General features: G+C 38.6%; 1 pseudogene; it reads left to right on the forward strand.

Annotated features, from left to right (window-relative positions):
- Nucleotides 1-7,054: 7,054 nt before the first annotated feature.
- On the forward strand, nucleotides 7,055-9,531 carry LOC110128209 (ubiquitin-conjugating enzyme E2 G1 pseudogene; annotated as a pseudogene).
- The last annotated feature ends 5,429 nt before the right edge of the window (nucleotides 9,532-14,960 follow it).

The following is a 14,960-nucleotide window of genomic DNA, read 5'->3' on the forward strand; positions in this document are numbered from 1 at the left end:
CTGTCAACATCCTGCACAAAAGTAGTATGTTTGTTATAATCAACTAAAGTACATCAACACACCATTACTACCCACAGTCTATAGTTTACATTAGGTGTCACTATTGGAATTATGCATTCTATGATTTTGGACAAATGTATGATGACATGTATCCATCATCACAGTATCACACAAAATAGATTCAATGCTCTAAGAATTCTCTGCGCTCTGCCTATTTATCCCTCCTCCACCCCACACCTCACTCCTAACAACCATTGAGCTTTTTTCTTTTTCTTTTTTTAATATTTATTTATTTGGCTGTGCTGGTTCTTAGTTGTAGCATGTGGGATCTAGCTCCCTGACCAGGATTTGAACCCAGATCCCCTGCGTTAGGGGCACAGAGTCTCAGCCCCTGGACCACCAGGAAGTCCACAACCACCGATCTCTTTATTGTCTTCAGTCTTCCCTTCTCCAGTGATAGTTCATGGTGAACCATGTCAAATTCGTGATCTCCGAAGAAGATTTAACTTTGGGACCAGCTCTTGATCACTCAAGAGCTTTTGTGTAACATAGTTTTATTAAAGCCTGAAAGGGACAGAGAAAGCTTCTGACATAGACATCAGAAGGGGGATGAGAATGCCCCCTTGCTAGTCTTAGCAAGGGCCTAGATGCTTTTATCAGACCCACTCTCACAACATACATTTTTTTTTCCATTTATTTTTATTAGTTGGAGGCTAATTACTTTACAATAGTGTAGTGGTTTTTGTCATACATTTTAAGATAACAGGATTAGTCTAAAGGTTCTTGTTAAGGAGAAACATATCCTCAAGCAAGATACATTGTTGTTACATAATCCTTACTAAGACTAAGGAATGTAGAAAAAAAGTTTGTCCTTTCCTCCTCCTTGAGAATTCCAGACCCCTATCTCCTCCTTGAGAGCCCCAGACCCTTCTCTCCTCCTCAGGAACACCAGACTTCTGATTAACCTTCCTAGGAATTGACTGTCTCACCAGAATGGCAAATGGTTAACATCATTTCCCTAGTGGCTCGGACAGTAAAGCGTCTGCCTATAATGCGGGTGACCTGGGTTTGATCCCTGGGTTGGGAAGATCCCCTGGAGAAGGAAATGGCAACCCACTCCAGTACTCTTGCTTGGAAAATCCCATGGACAGAAGAGCCTGGTAGGCTACAGTCCACAGGGTCCCAAAGAGTCGGACTGAGCGACTTCACTTCACTTCTAGCATCATACAGTGTGTGGCCTTTTCAGTTTGCCTTCTTTCACTTAGAAATATACACTTTTGGGCCTTCATGTCTTTTCATGGCTTTTTAGCTCATGTTCTCTTGTTGCTAACCAATACTCTATTGGCTGCATGTACCACATTTTATCCATTTTTCTGCTGAAGGAAATCTCGGTTACTTCCAGGTTTGGGCAATTATGAATAAAACCACCATAAATGTCAGTGTGCATGTTTTGTGTGGACTTACGTTTCAACTCCTTTGGGTAAATACCAAGGTACATCACTGCTGGATCATATGTTAAGAGTGTTTTAGTTTTGTAAGACACTGCCAAACTGAATTCCAAAGTGGCTGCACCACTTTGCATTCCCATCAGCAATGCCTGAAAGTTCCTGCTATACAACATCCTCATCTGCGTGTGGTGCTGTCGTGTTCTAGATTTTGGCTGCTCTAAGAGGTGTATATAAGATCTCCCTTTAACTCAGTTGGTAAAGAATCTGCTTGCAATGGAAGAGACCTGGGTTCGATCCTTGGGTTGGGAAGATTCCCCTGGTGAAGGGAAAATATCCAGTATTCTGGCCTGGAGAATACCATAGACTACATAGTAACCATGGGGTCACAAAGAGTCAGACTCGACTGAGTGACTTTCACTTTCAGAGGTGTATGGTGCTATTTCATTTATTTCACTGGTGTTTTCATTTGAAATTACCTAATGACTTCTGACAATGATTAGGTTTTCATGTGCTTATTTGCCATTTATATGTCTTCTTCGTCAAAGTGTCTGTCCAGGTCTTTTGCCCATTTTTAATTTGGGTGGTTCATTTTCTTATTGTTGAATTTCAAGAGTTCTGTGTATATTTTGGATAGCAGCCCTTTCTCAGATGTCTTTTGTAAACATTTTCTCCCAATATATGGCTTGACTTTTATTCTCTTCAAGATAGCCTTTTCACCAAGTGATGCTACAGTAATTTGCCATCTTTAGACAAAAACTTATAAAAATGAAAGAAAAAAGTGTTGACTTGTCTCATACCTTATACAAAAATTAACTTAAAATAGACCACAGGTTTAAATGTAAAATGTAAAACCCATAAGGGGAAAAAAATCAATAACCTGAACCTCATCAAAATTTTGAAATTTTGCTTTGTAAAAAATCTTGTTAACAGTATGAAAAGATAAGCTACAAAGTGACAGAAAATATTTGCAAGCTATGTCTTTGACAAAAGTCTACTATATAGAATATATGTAAAGAACTTCCATCACTCAAAAGTAAAAATTCAAATAGAAAATGGGCAAAGACATGAAGAGACATCTAATTAAAGAAGAAATAGAGATACAAATAATTGCACAGAAAGATGTTCAACATCAGCCATTATGAAAATGCAAATTAAAACCACAGCGGAGTTGAAACAGCATTTCTCAGATGGGACTCAATGTAAGCTCCTTTCAATTCTTTTGTGTGTATACCTAGAAGTGGAGTTGCTGGATTATACGGTAATTTTATTTTAAATATTTTTTTTTATATTCCCATCAACAGTGCCCAAGGGTTCCAATTTCTCTACATTCTTGCCAATACTTATTTTTTATTTTGGGGGATGGAGGTACTATCTCATTGTAGTTTTGATTTCCATTTCCCTAATAGCTAACTAGGACTTCCCTAGTGGCTCAGATGGTAAAAGCATCTGCCTACAATGTGGGAGACTTGGGTTCGATCCCCGGGTTGGAAAGATCTCCTGGAGAAGGAAATGTTGAGAATCTTTTCATATGCTTATGACTATTTGTATATATCTTTTTGGAGAAATGTCTATTCAAGTCCTTTACCTATTTTTGAATTGAGTTTGTTTTTTTGTTTGTTGTTGAGTTTTAGGAGTTCTGTATATTCTAGATATTAATCCTTTATCTAATGTATGATTTGCAAATGTTTTCTCCCATTTTGTGGGCCTTTTTACTTTGTTGATAGTGTCTTTTGATCCACATTAAAAAATTTTTTCATAAAGTCCAATTTGTCTATTTTGTCTTTTGTTTCTTGTGCCTTCAGTATTATATTCAAAAAACAACAGCCAAGTCCAATGTCATGAAACTTTGGCCATGCTTTCTTCTAAGGGTTTTTATAGTTTTAGGTCTTATATTTAAGTCTTGAGTCCATTTTGAGTTCATTTTGTATATGGTGGTAACAATGAAACTTCATTCTTTTGCATGTAGATACTGAATTTTCCCACCATGGTTTGAAAAGAGTGTCTTTTCCCTATTGAACTGTCTTGGCACCCTTGTTGAAAATAACTTGACCGTTTATGTGAGGGCTTATTTCTGCACTCTCTAGTCTGTTCCATTAACCTATCTGTCTGTAATTTATGCCAGTACCACGCTGTTTTGATTAACATAGTAAGTTTTGAAATCAAGAACTTGATTCTTCTTTTTCAAGATTGTTTTGCCTATTTTGTGCCTTGATATTCTATATGAATTTTAGGATGGGTGCAAAAAAAGTCACTGGGATTTTGATAGAGATTGCGTTAAATCTGTAGTTTGCTTTGGGTAGTACTGACATCATAAATTATTAATTTTTCCAATCCAAAGACACATAGGGTGTCTTTCTATTTATTTATATCTTCTACAATTTCCTCTAGAAATTTTTTGTAGTTTTCATTGTAAAAGTCTTTCAATTCTTTGGATAAGTTAATTCCTAAACTTTTTTGTACTATTGTAAATGGGATTTAAAAATTAACTTTTTTTTTCAGCTTGCCTATGGGAATAGAAATGCAACTGATTTTTTGTCTTGACTTTGTATCCTGCTATTTTGCTGAATTTGTTTATTATGTCTAATGGGTTTGAGTGTGTGTGTGTATGTTTGGAATCTTTAGGATTTCTACACAGACCATATTATCTGTGAACAAAGATAATTTTACTTTTTCATTCTCAATTTAGATAACTTCTATTTTTTCTTGTGTAATTGTTTTGTCTAAGTCTTCTAGAACTATGTGAAGTATAAGTGGCAAAAGTGGACATCTTTGTTTTTTCCCTAACCTTAGAAGAAAACATTTCAGTCTGTCACCATGAGTATGATGCTCATTGTGGATTTTTCACATATGGCTTTTATTATATTGAGGTAGTTTCCTTCTATGCCTAGTTTCTTGTTTGCTTTTATCATGAATGGGTATTAAATTTTGACAAATGCTTTTTCTTCATCAACTGAGATGATGTGCTTTTCTTTTTTCTCTTAACATGGTGCATTACACTGATGAATTTTTGTATGTTCAACCATCTTTGCATTCCAGGGATAAATCTCACTTGATTATGGTGTAAAATCCTTTTAATATGCAGCTGAATTTGGTCTGCTAGTACTTTGTTAAAGATTTTTTATTCAATTTTCATAAGGAATATTAGTCTGTTGTTTCTTTTCTTATAGTGTTTTTGCCTGGCTTTAGTATCAGAGTATCCAACATCTGCTGGATCATCGAAAAAGCAAGAGAGTTCCAGAAAAACATCTATTTCTGCTTTATTGACTATGCCAAAGCCTTTGGGTGTGTGGATCACAATAAACTGTGGAAAATTCTGAAAGAGTTGGGAATGCCAGACCACGTGACCTACCTCTTGAGAAGCCTATATGCAGGTCAGGAAGCAACAGTTAGAACTAGACATGGAACAACAGACTGGTTCCAAATAGGAAAAGGAGTTTGTCAAGGCTGTATATTGTCACCCTGCTTATTTAACTTTTATGCAGAGTACATCATGAGAAATGCTGGGCTGGAAGAAGCACAAGCTGGAATCAAGATTGCCGGGAGAAATATTAATAACCTCAGATATGCAGATGACACCACCCTTATGGCAGAAAGTGAAGAGGAACTAAAAAGCCTCTTGATGAAAGTAAAAGAGGAGAGTGAAAAAGTTGGCTTAAAACTCAACATTCAGAAAACTAAGATCATGACATCCGGTCCTATCACTTCATGGGAAATAGATGGGGAAACAGTGGAAACAGTGTCAGGCTTTATTTTTTTGGGCTCCAAAATCACTGCAGATGGTGACTACAGCCATGAAATTAAAAGACGCTTACTCCTTGGAAGGAAAGTTATGACCAACCTAGATAGCATATTAAAAAACAGAGACATTACTTTGCCAACAAAGGTCCATCTGGTCAAGGCTATGGTTTTTCTAGTGGTCATGTATGGATGTGAGAGTTGGACTGTGAAGAAAGCTGAGCGCCAAAAAATTGACGCTTTTGAACTATGGTGTTGGAGAAGACTCTTGAGAGTCCCTTGGACTGCAAGGAGATCCAACTAGTCCATCCTAAAGGAGATCAGTCCTGGGTGTTCATTGGAAGGACTGATGCTGAAGCTGAAACTCCTGTACTTTGGCCACCTCATGTGAAGAGTTGACTCATTGGGAAAGACCCTGATGCTGGGAGGGATTGGGGGCAGGAGGAGAAGGGGACGACCGAGGATGAGATGGTTGGATGGCATCACTGACTCAATGGACATGAGTTTGAGTAAACTCTGGGAGTTGGTGATGGACAGGGAGGCCTGGTATGCTGCGATTCATGGGGTTGCAAAGAGTCGGACACGACTGAGCGACTGAACTGAACTTAGTATCAGAGTAATGCTGATTTACCCTGAATGAAAGAATTAGAAATGAATTAGAAAACCTTCCCACTTTAATTTTTTGAAAAGTTTAGTGTTGGCTCTTCTTTAAACGTTTGGTAGAATTCACCTTGATGGCTTTTTTTTCCTGTTGGGAGATTTTTAGATTACTGATTCACTCTCCTTACTTATGTTTCTTTGTAGTTTAGTCTTGGTAGGTTTTGAGATTCTAGGAATTTGTCTGTCTCAACTAGTTTAATCCGATTTGTTGGCGTACAATTACTTAGAGTGCAAGTGTGCCAAGTCGCTTCTGTCATGTCTGACTTTTTGCGACCCTATGGACTGTAGCCCTCCAGGTTCCTCTGTCCATGGGGATTCTCCAAGCAAGAAGACTGGAGTGGGTTGCCATGCTCTCCTCCAAGGGATCTTCCCAACCCAGGGATTGAACCCGCACCACTTATGCGTCCTGCATTGGCAGGTGGGTTCTTTACCACTAATGTGGCCTGAGAAGCTCTTTCCTATAGTACTGTCTTGTAATAATTTTTATTTGTCTAGAATTGTCCTCACTTTCATTTCTGATATTAGTCATCTGAGTATTGTTTGAATCCATCTAGTTAAAGATTTGTCAATTTTCTGTTCCTTGTTTTATTTATCTCTGCTCTAATCTATAATTTTCTTCATTCTCCTAGTTTGGGGTTTAGTTTGTTCTTCTTTTACTAGTTCTTTAAACTGTAAAGTGAGGTTGTTGATTTGAGATCTTATTTATTCCCAGAAGCATTTATAGCTGTAACTGTGCCCCTTAGCACTGCTTTCTCTGGGTCCCATAAGTTTTGGTACACTGTGTTTTTGTTGTCAGTCATCTCTAAGTGTATTTTTAGAAATACCTTGTGATTTCTTCTTGATCCACTGGTTGTTTAAAAAGAAAAAAGTTTATATTTAAAATCATACAATCCCCTTTACTAGACAGTAAGTACCATATGGCCAGAGAACGTGTCTATTTTTGAGTCACCAACATATATCTAATACAAAAATTAGAACTTGGCACAAAATAGGTGCTCACATCACAGTGGTTAAATAAATGAATAGCTCTAATCACACAAAAAGCTATTGTTTAATTTCCACACATTTGTGATTTTTTCCAATTTTCCTCCTGTTAATGGTTTTTAACTTCATCCCACTGTTGTCAGAGAACATACTTTGTATGCTGTCTAATTTTTAAAATCTATTGTGACACTTTATCTCAATATTTTCTATATTCTGAGAAATGTTCCATGTGCACGTGAGAAGAATGTATATTCTGTTATTGTTAGCTAGAGTGTTTCGTATGTCTATTAAATCTGGTTGGCTCACTGGGTTGTTCAAGTCCTCTGTTTCCTTACTTGTCTTCTGTTGTTGTTTTTTTCCTATCCATTATTGAGAGTTCGCGGCTCCCCTGGTATTTCAGTTGGTAAAGAATATGCCTGCAATGCAGGAGACCTGGATTTGATCCCTGGGTAGGGAAAATCCTCTGGAGAAGGAAATGGCAAACCTACTCCAGTATTCTGGCCTGGAAAATCCCATGAACAGAGGAGCCTGGTGGGCTACAGTCCATGGGGTCACAAGGGTCAAACATGACTTAGTAACTAAACCACCCACTTGAGAGTTGGATATTAAAGACTCCAGCTATAATTGTAGAACTGTCTTGTTTTACTTTCAATTCTGTCCATTTAAAAAAAAATTTATTTTTTGGCCAAGCAGAGTGTGGAATCTGGTTCCCCAACCAGGGATTGAAACTGTGTCCCCTGCTTTGGAATTCTTAACCTAGACTGACAAAGTCACCAATTCTGTCAATTTTTGCTTCAGAATTTTTATGATCTATTATTGGGTATGTAAATATTCATAATCATTTTATCTTCTTGCTGTATTGAACCTTTTATTAATATATAATGTCCTTTGTTTCTTGTACTTTTTTAAACTTAAAATCTATTTCGTTTGATACTAGTTTAGCCACTCTTGCTCTCTCCTGGTAACTATTTGCCTGGACTATCCTTTTCAGTTCTTTCACTTTCAAGTCTGTTTCTGTCTTTGTAGCTAAAACTAGTCTCTTGGGAATTCCCTGGCAGTCCAGTGGTTCATCAGCTGGTAAAGAATCCGCCTGCAATCCAGGAGACTCTGGTTTGATTCCCGGGTCAGGAAGTTCCCCTGGAGAAGGGATAGGCTACCCACTCTCGTATTCTTGGACTTTCCTGGTGGCTTAAATGGTAAAGACTCTGCCTGCAATGTGGGAGACCTAGGTTTGATACCTGGGTTGGGAAGATGCCCTGGAGAAGGGAAAGGCTATCCACTCCAGTATTCTGGCCTGGAGAATCCCCATGGACAGAGGTGCCTGACGGGCTACAGTCCATGGGGTTGCAAAGAGTCAGACACAACTGAGCGACGAAGTACAGCAGACCAGTGGTTAGGACCTGGCGCTTTCACTGCCATGGGTCAGGGTTCAATCCTGGTGGGGAAACTAAGATCCCACAAACCCTGTGGTGTGACCCACAATAATAATAATAAAATGAGATAGTCTCTTGAGTTAGGCAGTGGCAGGGGGAGGCACAGGTGGGCCCCACCAGGTGGGTTGAAGGAACGGAGAGCGAGCGAAATCCTGTACCGCTGTCCCAGCCCAGCCTCCCTCAGTTTGGACCTGCCGGTGGTGGGGACCCTGCTTCCTCAGCACAGCCAGCTCCAGCAGCCCCAGAGCCTGTCCTCAGTCCTTCCAAAGCCCCAGTGCCAACCCAGACTCTTGGCAAAGACAGTTGGTAGAACTCAACAAAAATCCAATGGAAGGCTTTTCAGCAGGCTTGATAGATGACTATGATCTCTATCAATGGGCAATCCTTTCTATTGTTCTTCCTAAAATAAAATTCATTATAGAAATCTGGCACCCAAATGTTGATAAAAATGGTGACACACGCATTGCTATTCTTCACAAGCCTGAAAAAGATAAATATGGCTATGAAAAACCTGAGGAACGCTGGCTGCCTATTCCCACTGTGGAAACCATCATGATTAGTGTCATTCCTATGCTGGTAGACCCTAATGGAGACTCATCTGCTAATATTGATCCTGTAAAAGAATGAAGACAGAAATGGTGAAATAAAATGAAACGTTGGGGGAATTTCCTGGTGGTCCAGTGGCTAACACTCCATGCTTCCACTTCAGGAGGCTCGGGTTTGATCCCTGGTCAGGGACCTTGATCCCGCATGCCACAACTAAAGCCTGAAACAGTCAAATGAATTAATTAACAAAAAAGGAAAGTTGCCTGCTGTATGAGGAAAAGCCAAGAGACTGCTTTTGAGTGACATTTATTCAACAGCTGTAACTTCACTTTTTTCAGGGACTCCAGTTGAGAAACATGGCACTATTTTCCTTGCACTCTACTCACCTATTGCTGGACTTCTGTTGTAACAAGTTGGCAAATAAGGCTAGAACTGGGCTGCAAAAAAACATGCCAGTATCAATGTTGACAAGAGATTAAAAAGTGCCAACTTACAGATAATTATGCATTTCGAATTCTAACGAACTGCTTTAACCTTCAGGAAGAATTGTAAAGACTTGTACATAGCACAATATGATCCAGATAGTACTATACATGTGTTTACGTACATCCACAAATATACCTTGCACCAGATAATGTTTTCTTGTAGTAGAATAAGAATCACATAAATTCTGAAAGATTTTAGCAGGTTTTCTTTCCCTATTGTTTCTTACCAGTTTTAAAAGATTCCTTAAAGCAAGTCAGATGAAAAGCAATTAGGACTAAAAGTTTCCATCTAATTTCCCTTTTTTTTTTAATGTATGGGAGTATTTCTTTAGACAAATCATCTACAGTAGTAACTTGAAAACAGTTCTAGCAGAATTGTGGAATGTCTGTTTACAAATGCATTGGACAAAGCAGTAGTTACAAAAATCTCAGCCTTGGCAGGATGATGGATCAGACAGAGAAATAATTATTTCCATGTCTATAATTAAAGCACATATTTTTTAATGTTCCCATCTTCAGTTCAGTTCAATCACTCAGTCATGTCCGACTGTTTGCGACCCCATGGACTACACCACGCCAGACCTCCCTATCTATCACCAACTCCTGGAGTTTACTCAAACTCATGTCCATTGAGTCGGTGATGCCATCCAACCATCTCATCCACTGTCGTCGCCTTCTCCTCCCACCTTTAATCTTTTCCAGCATCAGGGTCTTTTCCAATGAGTCGGTTCTTCGCATCAGGTAGCCAAAGTATTGGAGTTTCAGCTTCAGCATCAGTCCTTCCAATGAATATTCAGGACTGGTTTCCTTTAGGATGGACTGGTTGGATCTCCTTATAGTTCAAGGGACTCTCAAGAGTCTTTTCCAACACCACAGTTCAAAAGCATTAATTCTTCTGCACTCAGGTTTCTTTATAATCCAACTCTCACATCCATACATGACTATTGGAAAAACCATAGCCTTGACTAGATGGACCTTTGTTGGCAAAGTAATGTCTCTGCTTTTTAATATGCTGTCTATGTCGGTCATTACTTTTCTTCCAAGGAGCAAGTGTCTTTTAATTTCATGGCTGCAGTCACCATCTGCAGTGGTGGAGCCCAAAATCACTTAAACATCTTAACATAATATGTTTCCATCTTAAACAAATTAAAAATTCAAACATGAGGAACCAACCACTGCTGTCAAGCATCATTGTCACGGTTTTACCCACAATGCCCGAGTCAGGCACTGAGAGAATATCTTCTCATAGGAGCTGGAGTTACTTTCTCCCAATTGCATATTGACTTATGTAGATTTCTCAGGACTTCTTTCTGAACATTAATCAATGATATTTCTTACAGTTGGTGTATAGACTAGAGAAACTCATTCGTAAAGTGTTACAATACTACCTACTCCAAATTACCTACCAGTAGGTGGGATGAAAGAAAAGTATTTCACAAGTTAATGCAAAAAACCCTAACAATTCTATTTGGTTTATAGTATCTCAATTTTAGGAGTATTAGTATCAAATTCTTGATTACCTGTACAAATGGATGGGGAAAAACCACAGGTCTATAAATTATAATGAGTAATCCAAAAACTTTTCAAGTGCATTCATCTGATTGTTTTCCAGAATATCTATGTTTTGTTATATAATAAATATTTTCAAACAAAATCAGCATGTATTAATTTCCTTTAAACCATCCAGGCTTCATTAAACTCTTTTCACTTACTAAACTTTTGTATCTTCTTTGTTTTGACACACTCTCCTTTGCTCTTATCTCTTCTGTCTGTCAGGAAATTTTCAAATCATTTAGTTCAAATACTGAACTACAGGGGGTATAGCTCAGGGGTAGAGCATTTGACTGCAAATACTGAACTACTCAATAAGCAGTTACTTGATTTTTTTTTTTTTGGCTGTGCCACCTGGCATGTAGGATTTTTGTTTCCCAGCCAGGCTCAAACCCGCCCCCTGCAGTGGAAGCCCGGAGTCCCAACCTTTGAACCACCAGGGAAGTCACAAGTACTTGATCTTTAATGATGACTTCAGAGGAGTGGTCCTCACCAGGTGCTTTATCCCTTTTATATAAATTATTTGCACCCATCTCTTGGATTGGACATAGTAATAACATTTTTCATTGTTGAGAGCACTTTTCAGTCATTATCCCCACGAACAAAGAAGAGTTGGTTCTAAATTCAATTCAGATTTAAAATTATTAAAATTTACCCCAAACAATACAAAATTTGGTTTTATTTTTGCCCTTCAGTTACCCAATGTGAAGTCTGGATGAATAAAGAATGCACAGCTATAGCTTTCTACTTAACTTCTATGTTTGCTATTTAAAATGCTGTTTACCCTCAAACCCTTCTCCTTCTTCATATTCCTTTGCCTCTATTTTATACTGCAGATTTTTTCCTCACCTATTGTAAAAGAAATTGTGATGTCTATTTTCATGCAATTTGATTTTGGAATTTTGTCACCTGATGTAGTGAGTTCTTCCAAAATAAAATTTTTTTCCAATAAAATTTTTAAAAAGTAAAATGAAATAAAATGAGCCTCTTGCAAATAGCGTATAGTTGGGTTGTGTTTTTTACCCATCCTGCCAATCTTTGGCTTGACTGGAGAGTTTAATCTATTTACATTTAATTAAATGTAAATTAATTTATTTACATGTAAATAAAATGTAAATTTACATGTAAATTTAATCTATTTACATTTAAAATAATTACTTATTAGGAGGGACTTACTTCTGTCATTTTGCAATTTTTTTCTATTTCCTTTACAGCTTTTTGTTCCTCATTTCTTGTGCTTACTTCTTTTGCGTAACTTTTTGTAGTGAAACATTAAAATTCCTTTCTCGTTTCTTTTTGTGTACATTCTTTTTTTTTTTTTTTTGCCATACCTTGCCATACACAGGGATCTTAATTCTCCAGTGAGGGATTGAGGCTGTGTCTCATGCAGTGGAAGCATGGCATCTTAACCACTGGAATGCCAGCAAAGTCCCTTGTGTATATTCTTTAGCTATTTTCTTTGTGGTTACCATGGAGATTATATTTAACATCCTAACATTATAACACTCTAATTTGAATTTATATCAGTTTACCTTCGATAACATATAAAAACTCTGCTCCTTTAACAGCTCTTTTCTCACCCCTTTCAGTTGTTTATTACAAAATTTTATCTTTATACATTGTAATGGTTATTTTTTACTATAAAAAGAAACTAACAGGTGGTGCATGCAATAAGCTGAATAAATCTCGAAAATTATGCTGAATGAAAAAAGCCAATCTCAGAAAGTTACATACTGTATGATTCCATTTATATAACATTCTTGAAATGACAAAGTTATAGAAATGGAAAACAGATTAGTGGTTGTCTGAGGTAAGAGGGAGTTAGGGGTAGGGTAAGAGGGTAGGGAAGTGGGTGTGGCTATAAAGGGACAACATGAAATATCCTTGTGGTGATGGAACTACTGTGTCTGGACTGTATCAATGTCAATATCCTAGTTGTGATATTGTGTTATACTTGGGCAAGATGATACCATTGGGGGAAACTGAGTAATGGGCACTCCTCAATATAAAAAGTTTAATTTTAAAAATGCTTATTTATTTTTGTTTGCACTATATCTTCATTGATGTGGCTTTTTCTAGTTGCAGTGAGCTCGGGCTACTCTTCGGTTGCCCTGTTGGAGCTTCTCTTTGCAGTGGCTTCTCCTCTTGGGGCGCACAGGCTCTCGGTGCTCGGGCTTATGTAGTTACCCCACATGGGCTCCAGTAGTTGTGACATCCTACTCACTAGTTGCGGCATGCAGAGGCTTAGTTGTTCCCTGGCAAGTGGAATCTTCCCAGGCCAGGGATCCAACTTATAACTCCTGCATTGGCAGGCAGATTCCCAGCCACTGTACCTCCAGGGATGTCCCTCAGTTCAGTAGCTCAGTCATATCTGACTCTTTGCAACCCCATGGACTGTAGCATGCCAGGCTTCCCTGTCCGTCACCAACTCCCGAAGCTTACTTAAACTCATGTCCATAGAGTCAGTGATGCCATCCAACCATCTCATCCACTGTCGTCCCCTTCTCCTCCCGCCTTCAATCTTTCCCAGCATCATGGTCTTTTCCAATGAGTCAGTTCTTCACATCAGGTGGCCAAAGTACAGGAGTTTCAGCTTCAGCATCAGTCCTTCCAATGAACACCCAGGACTTATCTCCTTCAGGATGGACTGGTTGGATCTCCTTGCAGTCCAAGGGACTCTCAAGAGTCTTCTCCAACACCACAGTTCAAAAGCATCAATTCTTTGGTGCTCAACTTTCTTTATAGTCCAACTCTCACATCCATACATGACTACGGAAAAACCATAGCTTTGATTAGACAGACCTTTGTTGGCAAATTAATGTCTCTGCTTTTTAATATTCTGTCTAGGTTGGTCATAGCTTTTCTTCCAAGGAGCAAGCGTCTTTTAATTTCATAGCTGCAGTCACCATCTGCAGTGATTTTGGAGCCCAAGAAAATAAAGTTTGTCACTGTTTCCACTGTTTCCCCATCTATTTGCCAAGAGGTGATGGGACAAGATGCCATGATCTTAGTTTTCTGAATGTTGAGTTTCAAGCCAAATTTTTCACTCTCCTCTTTCACTTGCATGAAGAGACTCTTTAGTTCTTCTTCACTTTCTGCCATAAGGGTGGTGTCATCTGCATATCTGAGGTTATTGATATTTCTCCCAGCAGTCTTGATTCCAGCTTGTGCTTCATCTGGCCTGGCATTTCGCATGATGTACTCTCCATATAAGTTAAATAAGCAGGGTGACAATATACAGCCTTGACATACTCCTTTCTCTATTTGGAATCAGTCTGTTGTTCCATGTCCAGTTGTAACTGTTGTTTCTTGACCTGCATACAGATTTCTCAGGAAGCAGGTCAGGTGGTCTGGTATTCCCATCTCTTTAAGAACTTTCCACAGTTTGTTGTGATCCAGAGTCAAAGACTTTGGCGTAGTCAGTAAAGCAGCATAGATGTTTTTCTGGAACTCTCTTGCTTTTTCAGTGATCTAAAGGATGTTGGCAATTTGATCTCTGGTTCCTCTGCCTTTTCTAAATCCAGCTTGAACATCTGGAAGTTCACAGATCACATACTGTTGAAGCCTGGCTAGGAGAATTTTGAGCATTACTTTGCCAGCATGTGAGATGAGTGCAATTGTGTGGTAGTTTGAGCATTCTTTGGGATCGCCTTTCTTTGGGATTGGAATGAAAACTGACCTTTTCCAGTCCTGTGGCCACTGCTGAGTTTTCCAAATTTGCTGGCATATTGAGTGCAGCGCTTTCACAGCATCATCTTTCAGGATTTGAAATAGCTCAACTGGAATTCCATCACCTCCACTAGCTTTGTTCGTACTGAAGCTTTCTAAGGCCCACTTGACTTCACATTCCAGGATGTCTGGCTCTAGGTGAGTGATCACACCATGGTGATTATCTGGGTCGTGAAGATCTTTTTTGTACAGTTCTTCTGTGTATTCTTGCCACCTCTTCTTAATATCTTCTGCTTCTGTTAGGTCCATACCATTTCTGTCCTTTATTGAGCCCATCTTTGCATGAAATGTTCCCTTGGTATCTCTAATTTTCTTGAAGAGATCTCTAGTCTTTCTCATTCTATTGTTTTCCTCTATTTCTTTGCATTGATCACTGAGGAAGGCTTTCT

This window comes from Odocoileus virginianus, chromosome 3 (assembly GCF_023699985.2).
Source record: "Odocoileus virginianus isolate 20LAN1187 ecotype Illinois chromosome 3, Ovbor_1.2, whole genome shotgun sequence".
NCBI classification, from domain to species: domain Eukaryota; kingdom Metazoa; phylum Chordata; class Mammalia; order Artiodactyla; family Cervidae; genus Odocoileus; species Odocoileus virginianus.